Raw genomic sequence first — 23,088 nt, 5'->3', positions numbered from 1 at the left:
TAATATAAATTAAAAAAAAAAAAATCAAGAAAAAATATCTTATTTTCTTGAAATAAAGTGACCTTATCAATAAAGTGATTTTTTTTCCCCTCAAAATAGGAATTCTTGGTAAGGCCATTTTTTTTCTTACCTCAAGTGGAGATTTTCTTCATTTTTAAAATAATTTTGCCAGCAGAGTAAACACTTTTAACTTATTTCCAAGGGATATAGTTTTGCTGTGTATAATATTAAATATGTTTAGTCATCACTGTGTGGAATATTCCTCAAATCAAGAGGTATGGTTCGGAACTGTTAATGGGTCCATTTTATAATGTACTAAATATTCAAAAGACCGGACTGCTCAGTGGAAACGAGGCATGAAAAAAATATATTTAAAAATATTTGAGAATAAAGTAATAAAATCATGAAAAAAGCAAGCATTTCACAAGAACAAAATCATACATTTGGGACTTAAAAAGTTGTAATTTTACTTGGAAATTTTTTCAAAATATTGTTGTAAATGAATGAAATAACATTTTTTTTCCTCATAATTTTGTGATTTAATTCTCGAGAAATGTTCCCCCTTTTCTCACAGTTTTATGATTTTGTCCTAGTTTGCTGGCTTGCAATTGCTGGAATGTTCCATTTCTTCAGAAGGGCTGGGGGAGGATGAAACCTTTTTACATAAGCAGTCTTATACCATTTTAGTGATTTGGATTTTTTGTGACACACTTAGATAATAATGGTCGTAGAAATTATTCAGACATTTGGGCCCCAAGGTGTTGAGGGCCCCATAATTGCCCACCTTTGCCTAATGGTACGTCCGCCCCTGAATAAATGAATATTTTTCAAGTTCAGTTCTGAAAGTAACAAAGGTTGCAGTTCCTTAAACAGCCACTGGAGGCATATGTGAGTAATTGCAATTCTCTCCCATGTTAAAAGTCCTTCTTACACTAATAATAAAGTCCTTTGCGTTTAATTTGAACGAAATATTTGATGTTGTCAAATTTTTTTTCAGGATAACTGCTACAAAAGCAGAGTTAAACCAATCATTTTGGCTTTATTAGAGCTTACATCTCTGCTTTACTTCTGCCCTTTAATTTATCTGTTTTTGACAAGGGGGGGGCATTAGAGGACATTGAAATTGCTGCTCTGCCCGATGAAAACAGCCTGAAAAGGTCCTACTGTTTGCTGCAGTGGGGAGAGGGAACATTCCATGCAAGCTTCATTACTCCCATTCAGCCACAGCATATTCAGATTTTCTACTTGGTCTAAGCTGACCAACAGCATCACGGCAAACATGGTAATATGGGTCATCTCTGATAATATGATGGTATTTGTAGGATAATTTGACCTGATGACAAAGAAAACATAAAGAAGCAATGCAACAGTTTAGCATTTCGACTGGTTACAGGCGTTGGAATTGACTTTTTAAATAACTCAAATGCACGAGAGACAGGAAGGTAAAGCAGGTAATTCTAGCTGTTTCATATTGTTTTTTAATGAATACATGAGGAGTAAATGCGTTTTTATATACAAAAATGGAGGCTTACAAAAACAGATTAGAAATTATGGGCTGGTTAATCATTTGTTTCCTCATATTTGCTCAAAAATGACAGATTAGTTAATCAGTTACATTTAATTAAAATACTGTATTAAGCCTAGAGGGGTAATTATAAGTCATAGCTGATTGTCAAAGATTCATAAAGTTGATTAATGATTGATTTGCAAATATATATGAATAATGAACAATGTAGGTGGACTTTCCCTTTAAGAATGAATTGAGTTCCAACAGCAGAACCATTATTGTTCTCCTTCATAGTTGCATGCATCATTGCACTGGAGCGCTTTAGTCTACTTTACTTTACAGGGCACTAAAATGCAAATTCATGTTGAAAAATGCAGCCATGGACATCTTTGGGGGGTCTACCTACATTCAGAGCCACATTTGAGTCTAAAACACAATGTGCTCTACAGTCTTTGAAGCGTTTCTAAAAAATGTTTCGAAAGCGTTTTATTTTTTCTTTTTGCATTTTTTTTTTATTTAAAGGAGTACTTTCACACTGCAACAACCTCATGTTTTAAGCCGTGACAAAAAACTTGCTGGTCTTCATCTGCTTAGGATTTAATTTTTATGACCCTATTTTCTCCCCCCTCTATTTGTTCCACTTTCTGTCTCACTTAATTCTCTTCACTTCAAAGAGGTTCTGATAAGAATTTTCCACTCCTCTTTTTCCAGTGGATCCTAGAAAAATTGGGAGAAAAAGTTGGAGAAATAAATTCAGACGGTGATGCAAAAACTTAAACGGCTAAAACTTAACCACCCTCTTCTCACGCTTTTTTTTTTTTTTAATCACGATCACTCGGTTGGAAAATTGCAAAACGGCAGCTGAACTTTCAACTCCCCACATTTTCATTATGTCTCTGACCTCTTTTATAGCAGGAGGGAATAACACACAGAGCGCCTCTCAAGAGGTCACGTCTCCAGTGACAAACATTTGATCAAGATCGTGTCTCTGCAAAAATGTTCCACGGCTCTGCTCTCAGTTTGTAATCCATCAACCAGAAAGCAAAGACCATAAATATCTTGTTTTCACAGCAACTATGCTTTGTTGAGAGGTTTTATTTGCATCTCCTTCTGTCTTTGATACCAGCAAAGAAAATAGATACTGTGCACAGTCACCAGTTTCTAAGGATTAAATCAGAAAATTGCAAAACAGCTGAAATGTTGAATCAGAATATGAAAAATTTAAATTTTTGGATCATATCAGTTAAAATCAATCAATTTATTGTTTATGGAGGACTTGAAAAAGCAGGAGCAACCATATGCTGAATTTTAAATGAATTATAGTCGTGACCGGCGGTGCTACCTGCCCTTACGCCCACTTCTATGCGCCACCGCCGCCCAATCTAACTTGCTAAGCAGCCAATACACACCCCTGACTCCTCCCCTTCTCTTTCTGTAAGGCTAGTTTGAGATGTATGTGTGGCAAATGGATGGAAAAACCACTATTTTCAATAAAGTGGCTTTTCTGTTGATTTTGTCTCCACGGCAACCATTTTATGTTTTGGTCGCCTGAAAATACCAAATGGATATATGTAAGTTTTAGGAGAATCAGCAAAAGTAAACTTTTGGATTTACTTAGCAACAGAGTGTTTTTGCTAACATCGCTAACCAAAATGGCTGCCAAGGTGTAGATAGTGTGACCATCCCATAATAATTTAAAAACGTCCTTTGGATATCCCCGACACATGTATATTGGTTTCGTTAATGAACTCCAAAATTGTTTTTCCCAAATTTAATTTTTTGAGTCAGATTTTTTTCGCAACACTTTTTTGTTCACTCCACCCATAATTTTAACATTGTCATATCGTATGTTATATTGTTTTGTTCAGCTTGAGTCAGATAATTCATGCGTACCCTTTTTACAACATTCTGATAAAAAAATGTGCAGACTAGCCAGGATTGTAATAGTTGCACACTATGCACGTGCACGCCTTTCAAAATTTACAACTTCTAATTCCAACATTTTTTCCACAGTAAATTCCCACTGTTGAACGGAGTTACAAGACGATCATTAAAAACCCCTAGTACATGTTTTCATTTGTAGCTGGAACTAAAGGTCTCTTTTTTTCTTCCCAAGGACAATAGTCAATGAAACTTCCATGGTGGTTGTAGACTTAAACTGGCGGCATGTGTGTGAAGTTTCATGAAAATCGCACGAACAAAAGTGTTGCTTTTCCTTTTTTGTGCAAAAATGTGAAAATCGCCAAATTTCACACTTTTCTAAAAATGGCCGCCAAGCCGTAGATGATGCGTCCATCTCACAAAAATTTCAAAAGTTTGCCTGAATATTTTGGACACGAGTGTTTTGTTTATATTTGTGTATAGAAACTGAAAGTCTTTCATCCTTTTGGTAGATTCATTTCACAAAGAAAATAAGAAATCGACTTTAAAGAATTTATATAAATGTGTTTGCATTTCATTGAGGGAAATAAGTTTTACCAGTATATCCCCTAACCATTTTAAGAGATCGTCTTCTGTTGTTTTATGCCGGATCCACATAAATGCGACAGAGAGTCCTGTTTATCCTCTTTAATGCGTTAAGAGTTCTGGTTCACACAGACCAGTAAAAGTCTCCTAATTAACCTGTCACCTACACTGAAGACACCTGTTTGAACTAATCACCTGTAGAAAAGACACCAGTCCACCGAATCAGTCCATCAGTCAGACTCCAAACTCTCCAACACGAACAAGAGCTTTCAGTGAATTTTATAGGGGCCATACTATGTTTTTTTTAATCCTTTCAGAGTAAACTATATCCATATTTATACTCATATATTACCTTCAGAACACTAAATAAATTATTTATGAAATATTAATTATTCTTTCGAGTTTTTTCTGAAGCTCCGCCTGCCACTGCATGTGGGTGCCGCCCACTTCATGACGTCATCCTAGAGATCTTAAAAGAGCCGCGTCTAAAGTAGCAAAACTTGTTTGAGCCGTAATTTATTGTAGACAAGACACAATTGAAAGAAATACGGTATTGTTCATCTAAAATGAAATCTCTTTTGCTGATAACTGTGTGGAGAAATTGTGTGTTGACTTGTTAGACTTGAGCAGAGCAGACTCTTTGTGGAGGGGGCTGTCTCACGATGTTACGTCAGATCGTGAGAACCCGCACGTTTTCATGGGTATGTGGGGCTGCTGTTGAGAGCGCAGGTTTTTAGAAGATTACTCAAAAATGCGTAAACGGATCAAAATACCGCTTTTTGGTTCTTTATAGTGAGGAATTAACATTATAATACACTTAAAAGCTCAAAAGTTGTTTTTTATGGTATAGGCCCTTTAAGGGGGAAGATTGTAGACTTGCACAAGACTAGAATGGACTACAAAGCCATCAGGGGACAACTGTTTGTTCAATTGAGCCAAATTACAAGAACATGACCATCAATCCATCTGTAGGTTTGGGGCTCCGAATGGGAAATCACCTAAAACAACACAGTAGGACACGTGTCAAAGTCAAGGCCCAGGGGCCGGATCTGGCCCCCTGGGTAATTATATCCGGCCCTCCAGATCATTCTATTCTTTTTTATTATTTACGGCCCGATGTTATCTTGCACTTATTTTTATTGTATAATTTTGACCAGATATATTTCTATGAAGAGTAAAATATTGAAATTTATTTAAGGTTTAAGTTGATTTATTCTGGAATAATATTCCTGCCTGTTTATTATTCATAATTATGTTAAAAAGTTACGGTTTTAAAGTTTTTAAAAAATTGCATTTTGCTAGCTTTTTGGACTATTTTTGCATTTACTAAGATTTTTTTAGGCTCTTTTGGAGTTTAGCTAATATTTCAGCCAAATGCTAACTGTTTTTGGTTAATTTAGGCTTTTTCCATTTTTTTAGGCTATTTTGAAGTTTAGTTAATATTTCAGCTACATGCTAGCTGTTTTGGCTAACCTAAATTTTTTTGTTTATTTTTTAGGCTAATTTGGCATTTAGTTAATATTTTAGCTGGCTAGAATCTTCAGGGTTTTTTGCTATCAATTTCATTATCTTCAGCTATCAGCACTAGCATCTTCAGTGGCCAAACTCAGCTTACAGTATTTCCACTAGAATTATCACAGGTAATGCTATATATTGAGCTCATACTTATGTTAAAAAGTTACATGTTTAAAGTTTTAAAAATTAAGTTTTAGAGTGTTCAATAAATGTTTGTCCTGTTCTGCCCGCGACTTAAGGTGTGTTCTGGATTTTGGCCCCTTGTGCGATTGAGTTTGACACTTGTGCAGTAGGATGTCGGGCCAAGAAACAGCCACAAAGTCTTAATGATTGAGAAGTAATTTGGAAAGATCCTCCCAATATGTGCAGAAACCTGTTCATCAACTACAAGAAACATCTAAGGGTTCTCCCTCAAAGTAATAGGTCTTTCTGGTAGGAAGGTTCAAATATTTTCCTCAATAAAATGTAAATAAATATATAATTATAGTATATTCTTAAAGTCAATTTCTTGACTTTTCTATTTCCCACGGTTCAAATATCATCAGGATGATACTGTCGATTTCATTTTAGTTATACAAACTTACAAAACCAGCAAGGGATAAAATACTTATTTCCTCCACTGTAGACGTGACAGTTGGTGAAAAAAGTAACCTTTGGTTGATTTAAGTGTTTTAAAAGGAACAAACTGGGAGTGAGAGAGTTAAACCAGCTCTTAGTGCCTAATCTCTCTTCACGGCGAACGTCTCCCTTCACTCTGAACAGAGGGCCGGTGGCTGTTAAGTCTCAGCACATAAGAGGGTCAGGCCGCTGTGGAAACTGTCAGATTGAGAGACAAGGTGTAGTGCAGTTAAAATGAGTGGGTGGTGGATGCCCTGGAGTATGACATGCTGGGACAATCACAGGCTCTTTCTATCATGATCCACTGCAGTCGCCGCACTGAATCCAATGTGCAGCAGCCTGTTTCACATAGAAGTATCCTAAGCCAACAGACCTGGACGACTGCTGCTGAGTCTTTTGTCCCCATTCCTACTGAATGGGGCAACAATATTCTGTGCTTTTCAATCATCTGAACCCAGTTTAACTAGATGGAACTTGGGGTATTTAAGGTTAAAAAATGCAGAGTACACAAGCTCAAACATATAATTTTTTTATGTTGTCGTGTCGTTCTGTTTTTATCATCGACGTCTCAGAGAAGCAGCAGATGTCTCAATAGAAATCACCCTGTTGCAACTTCGATTGCTCATATCGGTGTAACACTCAGCAATTATCCCGGATCTTCGCCGACAGCTTCTAAACTGAACAGCATGATGGCTGGATCATTATCACCAGCATCGAGTTTGACTCTCTGCTCATTGATCCCTGCCTGCGTGCTCTTGGCATGAATGGGATCAGCTCTTAATTCTTGGACAAACCTGTGAGTAATGTGTGAAATCCTGAGATACAGAATAAAAATCTACTCACAATAAACCAAAGCATCTTTACAGTAAATAAATAATGCAGAATGTGAAGGATAAATACGGGTCTCTATATAAGTTAAACTAGGAAACATGTCTTTCATATGTCAGCTCATCAAGAGAGAATGGGGCCCCCTGGTGGTCAAAGAGGGAAGCACTAATAATTGGAGGGCAGTGGGTGACAGTGGCCAATGGTGGAAAAAACATGGAAAATAACCAAAAGACAGTTAAACACAGAACAACACTATTTTTATCGTGTGACTGCTTTATAGCATTCACAACTCGTTCAGGACATTACTGCTTGTACTTTTGGTATTTATAAACTTTATAGATTTTTAAATATAGAGCAAAATATGCCCTATAGGAAACGAATGAGGAATTGCTCAAATCCTTCAAAGGCTTTTTGCATTTTGAAACTTGTGAGCTCTACATGTACTTTCAGATAGAGACACCATTCCAACTTTAAAATGTTAAGCAACTACTGTTTTTTTTTTTGGCATTTAGCTTTTACTTTGACAACATGCTATCTGTTTTTGGCTAATTTAGACATGTTTCCAGATTTTTTGCTAATTTGGGGATAAGCTAACATTTTTAGCATTTTGCTGGCTGTTATTGGGTAATTTAGACATGTTTCTAGTTTTGGGCTAATTTGTAGTTTAGCTAACATTTTAGCATTTTGCTAGCTGTTTTTGGCTAATTTAGACATGTTTCCAGTTTTTGGGGGGCTAATTTGGAGTTAAGCTAATGTTGTTTGCATTTGCTAGCTTTTTTTTGGCTAATTTAGACACGTTTCCAGTTTTTGGGGGGCTAATTTGGAGTTAAGCTAACATTTTAGCATTTTGCTAGCTGTCTTTAGCTAATTTAGACGTGTTTCCAGTTTTTTTGGGGGCTAATTTGGGGTTAAGCTAATGTTGTTTGCATTTGCTAGCTTTTTTTTTGGCTAATTTAGACACGTTTTCAGTTTTGTGGCTTATTTAGAGTTAGACTAACATTTTAGCAACATGCTAGCTGTTTCTGGTTAATTAAGACATGTTTCCAGTTTTTTTTTTTGGCTAATTTGGAGTTAAGCTAATATTTTTAACATTTTGCTAGCTTTTTTGTGGCTAATTTTGACACGTTATCCAGTTTTTTATGTGGATAATTTGGAGTTAGGCTCACATTTTAGCATTTGAAGTTGAAGAATGTTTCAGAAATAACATTTTAGGGAATTGCTAGTTTAGACATGTTTTCAGTTTTGGGGGGGCTAATTTGGGGTTAAGCTAATATTGTTTGCATTTGCTAGCTTTTTTGGCTAATTTAGACACGTTTTTAGTTTTTTGTGGCTAATTTGGAGTTAGATGAATATTTTAGCAACATGCTAGCTGTTTTTGGTTAATTTAGACATGTTTCCAGTTTTTCTTTTGGCTACTTTGTAGTTTAGCTAACATTTTAGCATTTTGCTAGTTTTTTTGGGGGGGCTAATTGAGACATGTTTCCAGTTTTTTGCCCAATTTGTAGTTTAGCTAAAATGTTTGCATTTTGCTAGCTGTTTTTGGCTAGTAAAAACGTGTTTCCAGTTTTTATTTTTTTGGCTAATTTTTAGTTAAGCTAACGTTTTAGCAACATGCTAGCTGTCCATGGCTAATTCAGGCATGTTTCCAGTACTTTGGCTAATTTGGCATTTATCTAATATTTCAACAAGCTTTCAGCTTTAGCGTTTTTCAGCTAACTGCTCTGGCATCTTGGGCTTCCAGATTCAGCTTACAGCATTCGCACTTATCACAGGTAATGCCATATATTTAGTTATTTATTTAAAAAAAAAGCTTTCTGATCAATTGTTATGGCTGCAGGACACAAATATTGTTTTATAATACAAAGCAGAGAATTTCCAATGTAATTTTTTTTCTTTTAATTGATGGTTTAATTTAAATAGATAATTACATATTCTCCCTCTTGTTTGTTTACAGCTTTCCCAGGGCAATGGGCTTATCGAAAATACAACAAAAACAAATGTTTTTGTCGCCTTTGCATCATATTTAAATGCATCCAGCATTTGAAGTTGGGTTTTTCTAGTCTGCACTTGTCATTTTTTTCTGTTTTTCTCAGGTTTGCTGTAAGAGGATTGTCAGAGGCTGAACATGTGGCCATTCTGAACGCAATTTGTTTTCGGTTAATCCACAACGTTTTGTGTGAATTATCTTTTTGCGAGTCATAAAGGCTGCCGTCACTCTTGAGTGACTCCACTTAAGTTTGGAAATGAACAAAAAATAAACGTCAAGTCTTTTTGAAAAGCTTTTTTTTGTTGTTGTTGATGAGCAAACATGCAAAGGGTTTTTATGTAAATATATGTATAAATCAGTTTAGTTCTAAGTACTTAAAATGCATTAATTAATACTTTCTGTTAGCAAACAGATACAAAAATTAAGCCTAAGTTTGACTTTAAAAATATTGTTTTAAACTAAATAAAACTGCCTGCCCAATTAATTATTTTTTTCTTGTTTATATGAATAACATTTCAAAAAAAGGAGATACTAGGAATGAATGATTTATTTGTTTTACTGAAAAATATGTATGAAATAAGTTCATAGTCTTTGGTAGTCAGGCTCTTGGTTGATGATGTTTTGAGTGCTTGGGATGAGCTCCGACCATAGATGAATAAACCCCAGACCCTTAACCATGGTTGGGTAATTTTTTTTACTTTTGGCCCACAAAAGGCTCCAAAATTTGACAGAAGGGCTGGACCAGCAGCAGATGCGTGGAGTGTTTTAACAATCGCTTGTTACAACCCCATAAGAGAAAGAAATAACATGAAATGTGGGCAAAAACATATTTTAAATTTGATTGTAAATGTATATATATACATTTAAACAGAATACTTTCAGTTATTTCAAAACTGTAACTTTTGTTCTTATTTTACTGACAGATGCACCAATGGGTTAAAATCTTACTAGTTGTCACGCACCTAGATGTGTGAAATTTGTTCTCCACATTAGAGCCATCCCCTAGGGGAGCGGTGAGCTGCAGACACAGCTGCGGTTGGAAATCATTTGGTTGTTTAACCCCCCAATCCAACCCCTTTTGGAGTGTCAAGAAGGCAGACACTGGGTCCCATTTTTAGAGTCTTTGGTGTGACTGGATTTGAATTTGAATCCACAACCTTTCAGTCACAAGGCCACTAAGCTGGTACTGGGTTCATATCCATCAGGGAAAAATGTCAGCTAAATGTAAACCTAGAGAAATGCTTCGTTGGAATGAATTTAAAAATGTAAATCTGTCTTGAAAAACACATACAAACATCAGGAAATACAGCAAAATCTTCCAACAACACATGAATGCAGAATGACTTTCTGCACTTAAACAAATGTCATAGTATTTGTAGTGCTAGATATCATCATTACAGGGAAAATTATCAATATTTATTCCAGTTTGGCGGGCCAGATTAAATACTTTAACTGTAGTTTACTCACAGCCAATGTAAGTTGTTAGAGGCCAGAACTTTTTAAAGCTTTTAGCATGGAGAGAGGCAATTTAAAGGCAAAAAATGTGATTGTGATTGGATAAAAAGAAAGGCGATTGGCTCAAAGTGAAGGTCTAATTGATGATAGCATGTAGAGTCATTTAATGACCTACCGTACCTTTAAGTGAGGTAGATCTTTCTGTAATTGCACCAAAGTGTCACTATTTTACTTATTTACACTTTTATAATCAATCTTTGACTTACTGAAAAAAGCTGAAAAATAACCTAAATATTTAACACGCATGTGGTATAGAAAGAAAAAATCCATAAAAAATGGGAATAAAAGTTTAATGATATTTGTGCAGGGTTTCTTTTATCATTTTATTTTCCACATAACAGTTTGGTACAAACATACTGAAAATTAACACATTATTTTAAATGAATGCAATAGGTCAGGGGTCTGCAACCTTTGCCAGTTAAAGAGCCATTTGGGCCTGTTTGGTACTGATCAAAACCAAATAAGAGTCGAAATTTTTTTTTTTTTTTTTTTACCCTTTCAGGAAAATATGATGAATAAATATGTATGATATTGATTTTTGAACGTGAATAAATACATAAATATTTAGATAAACTGGAATTTCCCAAAGTGTAAAGTTGTTTTGTGCTTTTGACAGAAACTCATATGACTTTCTTTCAAAATAAAAGACTTCCTTACCCAAACAGGAAGATTCAAGTGAAGCAAATGTATTTCAAAACAACACGAGAGAAAAAAAATGACATTTTCTCTTGTTATACTTTAGGATTACTTTGGTGGTCTGTCATCCTTTCTTCTACTTACTACTGCTAACTGCAGCATAAACATGAAACATGATTGGTTAATGATCCAGTAGAAAAAGTATATAAGGAATACACAAATCTATAGCTACTAATCATTGTTATGCAGCTTAAGACAAAATGTACATCAAATAAACACAGCAATCGGAAAATATCAGATTTTTTAATCAAATAAATTAAATCAGTGCTAAGTTAGCAAAAACAAAAAATTAAATTACTTTTATTTTTCTTTAGCCAGAGAGCCACTATGGAGGGGAAGAAGTGTGGCTCCGAAGCCTCAGGTTGCAATAGGGGATGGTGTTGCTTTCAGAGCATCCAGAAGGGTCGGGTAGTTTTATGTCAAGATATATTGACACATTCCATCTGTCAATATTTATTGTTCCACCATGAAAATGTCTGTTTTTTTTTTTTTTTTTTTTAATCGTTGCAGCTGCTAAATGCAGTCACAGGATGGCGCCAGTGTGCTACCAAACGCAATTGCCTCAGCTCCTATTGAATCCTGCATGAGCCCCCCAGCTTTACAGTCTTTGTAACAGTCTTAATGGTGGATGCACTGACAAAGCACGAACTCCCCACCAGCCTTTTGTTTATGATCCAGTCCGTTTTTCTTCCTGTTACAAATACATTTTGCTTCCTACAAAGTCACTTAATTATTCTTTTTTTAGATGTATTTTTGTGTGTTTACTGAACAGCATTCATGCATGCACAATGGTGAATTTGGGATATTTTTTTTTTTAATCATGCAGTTTAAAATGTTTCATTTATGAAGGTTACTGCAAAACCAAAACAAAATGTTCTTCCTTTTTTTTTTTTTTTGTTTTGACACAATTTTAAATTGTGTCTCAATGAGCTTTACAGTGTATTATGTCCTGTGTTTTTTTGCTATCTGGCTTTGCAATGGATATTTGTGCACGCAGTGGGGTTTGCTGCCTATGGCTACACGCTGCTGAGAAACGGAGGAGGTTGCACTGTGAATCAGAAGTGGTGAAACTGTTAAAATAGTCTGGTTTTTCTTTTTTTGTTAAAAAAAAAGAGAAAGCATGTTGTGTTCAAAGAAAGGTAGGGGGAGTGGGCACAGTGGACTTGTTGCCTGGTCTAAGTAGATATGACAGGTTTTCACCCCAGAGAACACTTGGTGTGACACATAAGAGGCTCGCCGGGCCATCTGTCACATGGTCCTGCAACTTAAGGAAACACACATGGTAGGGTCGCACACATGGCTAGTACTGGCCTAATTCTACCCATGACAAAGTACACACACATCAAAAATACAACATATCTGTCAGGAAAAAGTGCTTTTTTAGGATAAAAAAGACATTTTGAGGGATATTTAGTAAAATATCAAAGAAGGGGTAACCCACACGTGTCAAAGTCAAGTAATATAAAGTAATTCTATCCGGCCCCCAAGATGATTATATTTTATTGTTATTAATGGCCCGATGTTATCTTTTGGTTATTTTTTACTTGTATAATTTTGTCAAAATGTAAAATAAGGTTTAAGTTGATTTATTATGGAATAATATTCCTGCCTTTTTATAATTCATAATTATGTTAAAAAGTTACGGTTTTAAAGTTTTAAAGCCTTCTGCTAGCTTTTTGGAATATTTTGGAATTTAGTACGATTATTTTATGCTATTTTGAAGTTTATGCTAATATTTCAGTTACATGCTAGATGTTTTGACTAAATTAGGCTTTTTTTTCTAGATTTTTAGGTTATTTCAAAATTCAGCCATTTTACAGTACATGCTAGCTGTTTTGGCTAGTATGTTTTTTTTTTTGTTTTTTAGGCTAATTTAAAATTTAGCTAATATTTCAGCTACATGCTAGCTTTCTTGGGTAATTTAGACTTTTTTCAGTTTTTTGGCTATTTTAAAGTTTAGCTATTTTCCAGTTACATGCTAGCTGTTTTGACTAAATTAAGCTTTTTTTCTAGATTTTTAGGTTATTTCAAAATTCAGCTATTTTACAGTACATGCTAGCTGTTTTGGCTAACCTATGTTTTTTTTTGTTTTTTTAGGCTAATTTGAAATTTAGCTAATATTTAAGCTACATGCTAGATGTTTTGGCTAATTTAGGCTTTTTTCAGTTTTTTTAGGCTATTTTAAAGTTTAGCTATTTTCAGCTACATGCTAGCTGTTTTGGCTAATGTACGTTTTTAGCTTTTTAGGCTAATTTGGTATTTAGCTAATATTACAGCTACATGCTACTTTGAAGTTTAGCTATTTTTTAGCCAAATGCTAGCTATTTTGGCTAACCTAAATGTTTCTGTTTTTTAGTTTTTTAGGCTAATTTGGCATTTAGCTAATATTTTAGCTGGTTATTAGCTTCAGCGTTTTCAGCTATTAGCTTCAGCATTTTTACCTACCAATTTAAGCATCTTCAGCTATCAGCATCAGTATCTTCAGCGACCAAATTCAGCTTACAGCATTCACACTAACATTAGCGTAGGTAATGCTATATATCTAGTTCATAATTATGTTGAAATATTATGGTTTTAGAGTTTTTAAAATGTAGTTTTAGTGTGTTCAATAAACGTTTATCCTGTTCGGCCCGCGACCTAAGGCATGTTTTAGATTTTGGCCCCTTGTTTAATTGAGTTTGACATCCCTAGGGTAAGCTATACATGTAAAGCTTTAAAAAGGCATATCTTAAAAAAAATAAATCTTAAGTGAAGCATGAAGCCCCACTCAGCCTTTAAGTTTCCTTTTTTTTCCCTTCATGTTTTAAGATATTAACATTGTTTGCACATTACCCCATCAACTAAATATGCAGGGGATATCTATTTAGAAGAGAATAGCTAGAGGAATTCTCTACACTGTCAGTATGTTGTGATAAAAAAGCACAATAATTCTATTTGACACTGCCACATCCTCCAGAAAAGCACGACAACTTCAGCTGTCAGGCCTCTTTTGCGGTGCTCCCATCCCCGAAGCCTTTTTTTTGTTAATTTCCAGCCTCTAGCTGCCGTCACCCTCCCTTCAGACTGAGCAGAAGTGATGTTATATTTTTTGAATGAATAATGGGATAATATGCATGAAATCAGGAATGATTGTCTCTGTTACACCAACCGCAACCTCCCAGTTAAATTCTGAGCGTCTCACGTGATGTCTACCTGATCTACAGAGGGGGAATTCAATGGAAGAAGCAGCGCTGTGGAGCATATCCCATTATTGAACAAGCCAAAGGCCAGCGCCTATAGGAGAAAAACCATCTTTTCATGCACTGTAGTTGCAAGCTATTGTACATAGACGTAAATTTATGGGCTTAAAACTGCTTCTTGGGCAATAAACAGTGAGGGAAAGAGGAGAGTATAGATCACAGCGTTCTTCTCGTAAATCCAAGTGATGCAAACTCCCTTTTATGTGAGCAGTGTTCTTAGCCTGGAAACACTGACAGAACAGTCATTTGCAATGAAAATCAGTGGCAGAAAGTGTACCGTAGGGTTCTTGATGTGTGCGATGTGGGAGCATGTGAAGGGCGGACACAATGCTGACTTTGGCTTAAAGCCTCTGGCATCCTGACTTTTCCCACATGGCAATGCATTATGGCAACACTTTCCAGTCCCTGCATAGTACAAGAGAAAATGTCACAACAAATGAGAGTCCGTGTGTATAGTGATCTGATTGAAGAGGGTAAAAGTGTAGCTTCGATTCGGCACGGATGAAAAAACAAAAACGTCCTTTCAGACGGTTAAGACGATGAAATGCTCACATAAAAAAAAGGCAGAAGGTGACAAAATCTCTGAAGCACAAATTGTTTTCAGCACCGTACTGGCTCTGCATGGGTAATTAAGTGCCTTTGTTCATGTGCCATCTTTTCTGATATAATTCAATCCATAGCCACTAAGTAGCACATGCTTATCACTGAGCCTGTCACTTAAAATCATTAGCATAAGCGCCGATGATGCAGCACAAACTTTGACAGCCTTCTTGTTTTTCTCAAACTTAGCCACGCTTTTCCATCAAAGTGACTCTTTATACCGCGACTGCCTTCAGAACCATCACTGCAATAATGAGAAAAATATTCAGGATTACTCTGGCAAACGGAAAACCCTCAGCGATATTACACAGTGTTCTAAGTCTGTCTTCTGAGCAGCTTTGAGTGTGTGATAGTAAATAAATTCAATGATTAGTTTGTAGCAACTTTTAATAAAAACGTCTCTTTTAAGATTTGTTTGGAGTGGATCATGCTTTATTATGTTTGTCTCCATTTCAATTGATTGGTGCAAGAGCTGAAAGAGGATTTTCCACCAAAACAAACCTTTTTTTCCCTAAAAACTGATATCATTTCATTACTTTATTGATGCAATGATTTCCTCTGAGTAAAAAAAATCAATTCATTCCTGATTCTTAGTGAGTCCACAGAAGTACAATTACAGTTTTAAAGACCCACTCAAATGAACATTTTTTAGTGTTTCTAACATGTTCTTGTAGCGTTTTCTCATAATGGAGGACATATATAAAAAAAATCAGATTAAAAACTATGTCTGAGTGTTTCTTTATTCAAACCTTGTTGGCCCGGCAATCAACAAAAACCTGCAGTTTTAAAAAGCTCAGGTTTATGACACATTGACTGCCATGGGTGGGCCAAAGTCTCCTTTCTTATGCATCCTATTGCAGACAAATAGATCCATTAGCGTCTTCATTTTCTCTGTCTGTGATGCCACCTGGTTAAAAACAGAACGACTGGTTAGCTCCAATATTGCTCTTTTTTTTTTTTTTTTTTTCTACGCTAATGTTAGCGTTGGGTTGTGAGATGCTGTAAGCTAAGCGGGAAAGAATGTAAACAAAGGAATGCTGGGAAATTAGTGGAAGCTATCTTCTGTGGCAACAGTCCTGCCTACAGTTCAGAGGCAAATTTGTTCTGAGCTAACATTTACTTTGCCAATGTTAGTGTGGGTTTAGAAGTAAATTTGTGCTAGCATTTGAGCTAGCATTTGCTATGCTTCTGTTAGCGTGGGGTTGTGAGATGCTATAAGCTGAGCGGGAGAGAATGTCAACAAAGGAATGGTAGTAAATTAGCAGAGGCTAACTTCTGTACCAGTAGACCCAACCGCAATTCAGAGGCAACTTTCTACTGAGCTTCCATTTGTTAGATGCTATAAGCTAAGTAGGAGTGCAAAAAAAGGAATGCTGGGAAATTAGTAGATGCCAACTTCTGTGCCAACAGTCCCACCCACAATTCAGAGGCAAATTTATACTGAACTAACATTTGCTATACTAATGTCTGGTAAAGCTAACAGCTGCTACGCTAAAGTTAGCATTGGGTTGTGAGGTTCTATAAGTTAAGCAGGAGAAAGTGTATACAAAGGAATACTGTGACATTAGTGGAAGCTAACTTCTGTGCCAACAAAAGATTTTGCTACAATTCAGAAGCAAATTTCTACTGAGCCGGCATTTACTACGCTAATGCTAGCATAAGTTTATGAGACGCTATAGGCTAAGTGGGAAAGAGTGTAAACAAAGGAAAGCTGAGAAATTAGCGGAGGCTTACAACAACAGTCCCGCACACATTTTAGATCAATTGTTTACTAAGCTAACATTTCCTATGCCAATATCATTATTATTATTACTTTACTTTATTTATTCATGTACAAACTAAGTTGAGGTGAGCAAAAGTGAAATGAGCATACAAAAAGCTAAAATATTAGGCTAATGTTAGCACGGGGTTGTTTGGTGCTATAAGCTAAGTGGGAGAGAATGTAAACAAAAGAATGTTGGGAAATTAGTGGAGGCTAACTTCTGTGCTAACAGCCCCGCCCACATTTTAGAGGCAAATTTCTACGGAACTCCTGCCTTTCTGCAGAAAATATGTCCTAAAAAAAACGACACAGACTTTTTTGATTTTGGCTAAAAACTGCTAAATCATAATTAAAAGATCACTGTGAAGGATTTTACAATAGAAAAAAATACAGTTGTAGTGGAACTTCAAGGGAGGTTTGTTTCCTGTCAGCGTTTCACAGCTGGGCTTTGTTAATTGCCACGTTCGTGTCATGTTGTTAATAGTCTTGTTTGCACAGTCTGAATATGTGCGAGGTGTTTCTCTGTCATCGTCCTTCATAACACATGTGCAGAAAGAGGTTGTTAAGACACATCAGTCATATGTTTATTCCCATTAGTTGACATTTGCTTCTGTAATGTCCTGACTTTGAAAACTTTTTCTATGCAGAAACTCAAAACCCTCCAGAGTAACAAGAGACAAGGCGACCAGGAATCAAACCGATTTGTTGCCATGGCGCAAAGTGAGTAAAGGATCCACTTTCTTCTGGGAAACATTATCAGAGATGTGCTGAAAACTCACTGGTGTCCCCTTGTTAGGTTGTTTTATCGTGACACTGTTTATGTACGCTTGCACGAGTCTTGTTTTTCTGCTGTCAGCTTCTCGCTGGTTGAAACGGAAAGCCATTGAAAAGCTGTGAAAAATGTGTCCAAGTGAGACTCATGGGTCTCATGATGAGCTGGAGAGCTGATTTAAGGAAAAGCAGAATAATTACTCTCACCAAGGGGGAAACACTTTTTTATATATTTATATTCCAACGAGCAATTTCACTGAGAAGGTGCCAGGAATCCTTCTTTTTTCCCCCTCCACTCTCTTGCATTTAAACTTAAAAAAAATGCCTTCTTTTATTTATTCTTTGCTCTTTGAATTTTAAGCCATAAACTAAGTTGCATGTTGGAATAATAACCACTTGAGTTCACAAGTCAGGCAGACGCAGTGTCCTTGAGCTGCATGCATTCACGCACTGAAGGTCTTGCCTTCGTCTCCAGAGACTATGGGTGACTAAAGATTAACTCCATCCCTGAACATTATGAGGTATGTCAGTATTATAATGAGAATGTCCCATCAAATTTCTTTTGACCTTTAGCTTGAATATTCCCTCTGTGTGTGTACTTTACAACAAAATCAATACATATATCATGGCGCTATTTTTTTATTTTTTTTTGTGCTCGATTGCCGGTGGCCACAATCTGTGCTTCTGAACAAGTTAGGAACCTGTAAAATAGAAAAGTAAGTTATGCTATTATTTATGTGTAAAATGAGAATTATAGTGATAAATTTAGCAGTAGAATCTATCCTAATCCTTAAATCACTCCTCATATCTCCCTCTTAGATGTTGTTGTTTTTTCTCAGAGTTTTACACCAGATGCCCTTCCTGACACAACCCTGTATTATTAAGGCACAGGGACCCATAGTTAGGCAGCAGCGTGAAGGCTCTTGCCTAAAGACTCACATTGGTATTAGCTCATTGCACGCCCTGGGTATTGAACCCAAGTTTGCTGCATTCCAGATTTTCTTTTGTCATGACTGTCCAGTGGATAACACATCAAGGCCTTTTCCTATGTATTATGTATGTAAGGTATAGTAGGGTTGTGTATCTTTCCCTCTTACATGATTTGATATACATGGTTCATGAATCGATATGCAAAACATTCAACAAAGTTTGTGGTGATACAAAATGATCGCATTTTTTTTTTCACATAAATTGAAACAATCTAAACCAGGGTCCTGTAACCTTTTATGCCTCCTCCAGTATTGTTAAAGTCCCTCTCCAACTATATTTTTTTCTATTGTTAATAGGGCTGGGTTGATAAATTGATTTGAATCAATTTAAGCTTAACAGATCAATTATTGATTAACAAAAATAGAGCTTGTCTATCCGTTAGCTTGATGCTAACATTAATTGAATTTCCTATAGGACGGCTAATGCTAATGCTCGGTTGACCTAAGCATACATTGCTGACTAAATTAACATCTTTATAAATTTACAGGAATTAATTTTCCAAACTCTATTAAAGAAATATTTAAACATTTGTGGTCTAAAACAACATTTTTTGGTCATACTTTCTACTTCTTCTGGAATAAGGTGTAATTCTATAGCACGATCACATATGCAGCTCTACAGTTTTGATTCAGATGGCAGCTCAGAGTAGGAAAATGAAGACGTACATGGATCTATTTATCTGCAAGTGGAGGATTTAGAATTTAAGCAGCGCAGAGAGACTTTTGGCCCACCTATGAGTGTTGTTGCGTCACAAAATCAGGCTTTTTTAAACCCAAGTTTTTATCCATTCCTGATCCAACATGATTTGAATAAAGAAATGCTGTTTTCAATCTTAAATTATTTCATGTATTTCTTCCAGAAAAATGCTAAGAGAAAATGTTAAAAATGCAGAAAACAAAATATTTAATTGGAGTAGGTCTTTAGGGAGAATGCTAATGATTTGAAAAAACTACAGTTCTGTAGTTTTGGTTAAATTGCTTGAGTTAAAGTTGTTTAAAGCTGTAGTTAAATAACATTTGCTATTTATGTTAAGTTTTTTAACATGTCAGATAACTAAGTTTAAAGCATATTGGTTCTCATATTGTTTAGATGCAAAGTTCTAAAATAATTCAAAGATTCAATGTTGTTTTACTGTAATATGCTTATATGAATGTTTGATTCATTATATTCAAATTAAAATTTTTACTCTAACTGATAGATTTTACGTTTTTTTTAGAGTTTTATTTTTGTGTTCTAGCAACTGGCCGCTTTTCAGTTTCCTTCAGGATTAATAAAGCCATTCATTCATTCATGTTTACATTCAGTAGTAGAGCTGCCACGATTAGTCGACTAATTGACAACTAATCGATTGTGGAAATAGTGGACGACTAATTTAGTCGTTGATTGGTCGTTGATTTATATTATATGGAGTCGGAGTGTTGTAAAGTTGAACGTTATAATGGCATTATTCTAGTTTTTTCTTTTTTTTTGTTTTACTATTTTTGCTTTTATAAGATTTTTAGACTATTTTTGAGCTTAGCTAATATTTCAGCTACATGCTAGCTGTTTTAGCTAATTTAGGCTTTTCTTAATAAACAGTTTTGGAGTAAGGCTAATATTTAAAGGCTAGCTGTTGGGCCTAATTTAGGCTTTTTAAAAAACATTTTTTAGGGTATTTTGAAGTTTAGCTATTTTTTAGCTACATGCTAGCTGTTTTACATTTTTTAGGCTAATTTTGCATTTAACTAATATGTTTGCTAGCTATGAGCTTCAGCATTTTCAGCTATTGGGTTCAGCGATTTCAACTATCAACTTCAGCATTTATAGCTATCATTTTCAGCGTTTTTAGCTATCAATTTCAGCATTTTCAGCTATTAACTTCAGCGATTTCAACTATCAACTTCAGTATTTATAGCTATCAACTTCAGTATTTATAGCTATCAATTTCAGTGTTTTTAGCTATCAATTTCAGCATTTTCAGCTATTAGCGTCAGCGATTTCAACTATCAACTTCAGCATTTATAGTTATTAATTTCAGCATTTTTATCTATCAATTTCAGCATCTTCACCGGCCAAATTCAGCTTTCAGCATTCACATTATTGCAGGTAATGCTATGTATCTAGTTTGTAGTTAGTTTAAGGCTTATGATGACTAAGATGTGTGCTTTACATCCAGTTTGCGCATGACTCGATTAGTTGACTAATCGGAAAAAATAATCGGTGATTAGTCGACTATTAAAATATTCATTAAAGCCATAAAAATAGTAAATTTAATGTTTGACTTTCCTGAGTTTTTGATTCAAGGACATTTTTAGGACTGGAGAGATTTTTTTATTTTTTTCTATTTTTATACACATCTGTCTCTTTTACATCCCTAAAATGTTTACATGTACATTTACTCTTTTGCTTTAATTCTTAACTTGTTTATTGTCCTATACCCCTTTCACAAAGGTGCCCCACATTTCCGCACCTCCGTTCCATTTTTTCACATCAACACTGTATCCAAGCATGTTTGCAGTGAAGTTTCTCAAAACACATTAGCATGCAACGTGCACAACCAACTCCCTACAGACTCCCCCCAACATTTGGCTTGTGAAGGCTTTTCTTTGGGCCCAGACAGAAGTTTCTGAAATGGAAAGAAAAAAGTTTTAATTCTGAGATGATACAAGAATTAATGTATTATCTGAAGACTAAGGCTGTATTACAGATGTAGTGTCTGGAGTACCAATAACAAAACCTCCTGGAAAAAAAAGTAATATCACTGTTTTTATCAGCGGGAAGTAAATTGAAAAAAGAAGCAGGGAAACAGACCAAAATGAGAAAGAGGGAGCAATTTATAGCTGTCGAGAATGTACAAAACATTTCTTTCTCTGGCAGGGATGTTAGCTACATGCAGGAAGGTGTGTGTTGTGAAAATAACAGCTGCCTCAAATATACCATCTGGCTGTTTATACATTTATCTTCAACTGATTTTATACAGAAAAACCTCAGTGGTAAACTTTTACATTTACATCTTGTTATCAACAGCATGCTTTTTGGGGAACTCTTTAGCAAAACATATAGGCTCTTTCGTAGAAACACCCAATAACACTGATGAGGATGCAATCTTGACTTAAAAAAATGATTTATAAAAAAGCAAAATAAATTCAAGTAAACCATTTGCTTCCATGCTGTGCTTCTTTTTCTAAGTGTACTTTAAATAATTTTATATTTTTTATTAATTTATTGAAGTTAACTAAAAAGAAAATTAGCACTTTGGTACACAAGTTACTAAAAGTTTATAAAACGGATGTAGAATATATTCTATGTCCTTTACCTTTTGCATAAAATGTTTCTTTGAAGTCCAAATAGTGGTGAACAAAGCACAATATTAACTTTTTTTGAACTCAAGTAATCAACAAAAACAAAATAATTACATTGATTTTTCTACATCTGAGATGAAAAATTACAAAAACACGGAAAAGTACAAAACACATTTACCAACAGAATACAACCCGGTATTTTACACTTCATATTTAATATGTTTACTCTGTCAATATTTTGGTGGTATTTTGTTGTTTTAGGGTGCTCATTGTGACACGTGTTATTATTATTGCAGCCAATCGATGATGAAACAATGAAATATGTTAATTAAAAAAAGAAAACATTTTAATCTGTATTATTAAATAAAAAGATTGAAGGGTATTACAGCAAGAGATGAGCACACGGTGGAAGTAACTTCTGCAAGTCCAAGTCATGTCCCAAATACTAAAGCAAACTGTGTCGTAAGACGTAAGGCGAAGGTGAGTTACACTCTGGACAGGTCGCCTGGAGTGATCGATCGTGCTACGCTGGTCAGTTGCCAGATGCTAAGCTTAGCAAGTTAGTCCAGGGTCCGGCCGAGCTAGCAAGCGTGGCGGTGCTCGTTAGCTTTGCTGGTGCAAACACAGACAGCGGCCTTGAGTGCTGTCATAGCGGGCGCGGACTTATGATGTTTGTCTTGTTTCATTGAGACAATAATAAAAAGATCCTCCAAATATTTTTTTATTTTCCCCCCCTCGGGATAATGCAGGACATAAATTCTTCAAACCGGGCCACAGACAGACAGAAGTGATGTTTAAAATGGCCGCCAGCTCCCGCTGCAGGAGTGAAGTACACCTTACTGCGAGCGTCTGTGAATGATCTGGTGAACCCAGACACGGCGATATCGTTCGGGTGTCTTTGTAGAGTTCCCAGAAATGTATAAATCCAAGCTACACCGTCTGACTGTAGGAACTCTGTATGTTTTCTGGACTTGTTTTGTTTTTTTCTTTCTTCGGGTCCCCTCCTTTCAGGTGTTTTGGGCATCTGGAATCTGCCCTTTTGGGGAGGGGTACTGTCATGATTCTATGCTTGGGTTTTTGTGATGCTTTTGTTTTTTTTTGCCATGTTTTGGCTAATTTATTAAATGTTCTAGGTTCCTGTCACCAAGTCTGGTCTCCTGAATTTTGGATCCACCATTACTGACAATGTCTGACTCTTTAGTCATGGTTCAGAGACATTTGGCCTTGAGGAAACACTTACATGTAAAACTTAAATTGTGCAGGAACATCTTTCACTTTTCAATTTTTAAAGAAATGAGAAAGAATGAGAAATT

General features: G+C 35.6%; 1 long non-coding RNA gene across 4 annotated transcripts in view; it reads left to right on the top strand.

The window, feature by feature from the left end:
• The window catches only part of LOC112147266, a 48,829-nt gene that overhangs the window by 9,093 nt on the left and 16,648 nt on the right, over positions 1–23,088 (top strand). For all 4 annotated transcript variants that reach the window (XR_004949481.1, XR_004949482.1, XR_004949480.1 and 1 more), the window contains exon 2: positions 17,381–17,453. This is a non-coding gene — a long non-coding RNA (uncharacterized LOC112147266). The remainder of the gene's footprint in view (positions 1–17,380; positions 17,454–23,088) is intronic.

Source organism: Oryzias melastigma, linkage group LG17 (assembly GCF_002922805.2).
Source record: "Oryzias melastigma strain HK-1 linkage group LG17, ASM292280v2, whole genome shotgun sequence".
NCBI lineage: Eukaryota > Metazoa > Chordata > Actinopteri > Beloniformes > Adrianichthyidae > Oryzias > Oryzias melastigma.
This window is presented reverse-complemented; position numbering and strand designations above follow the sequence as displayed.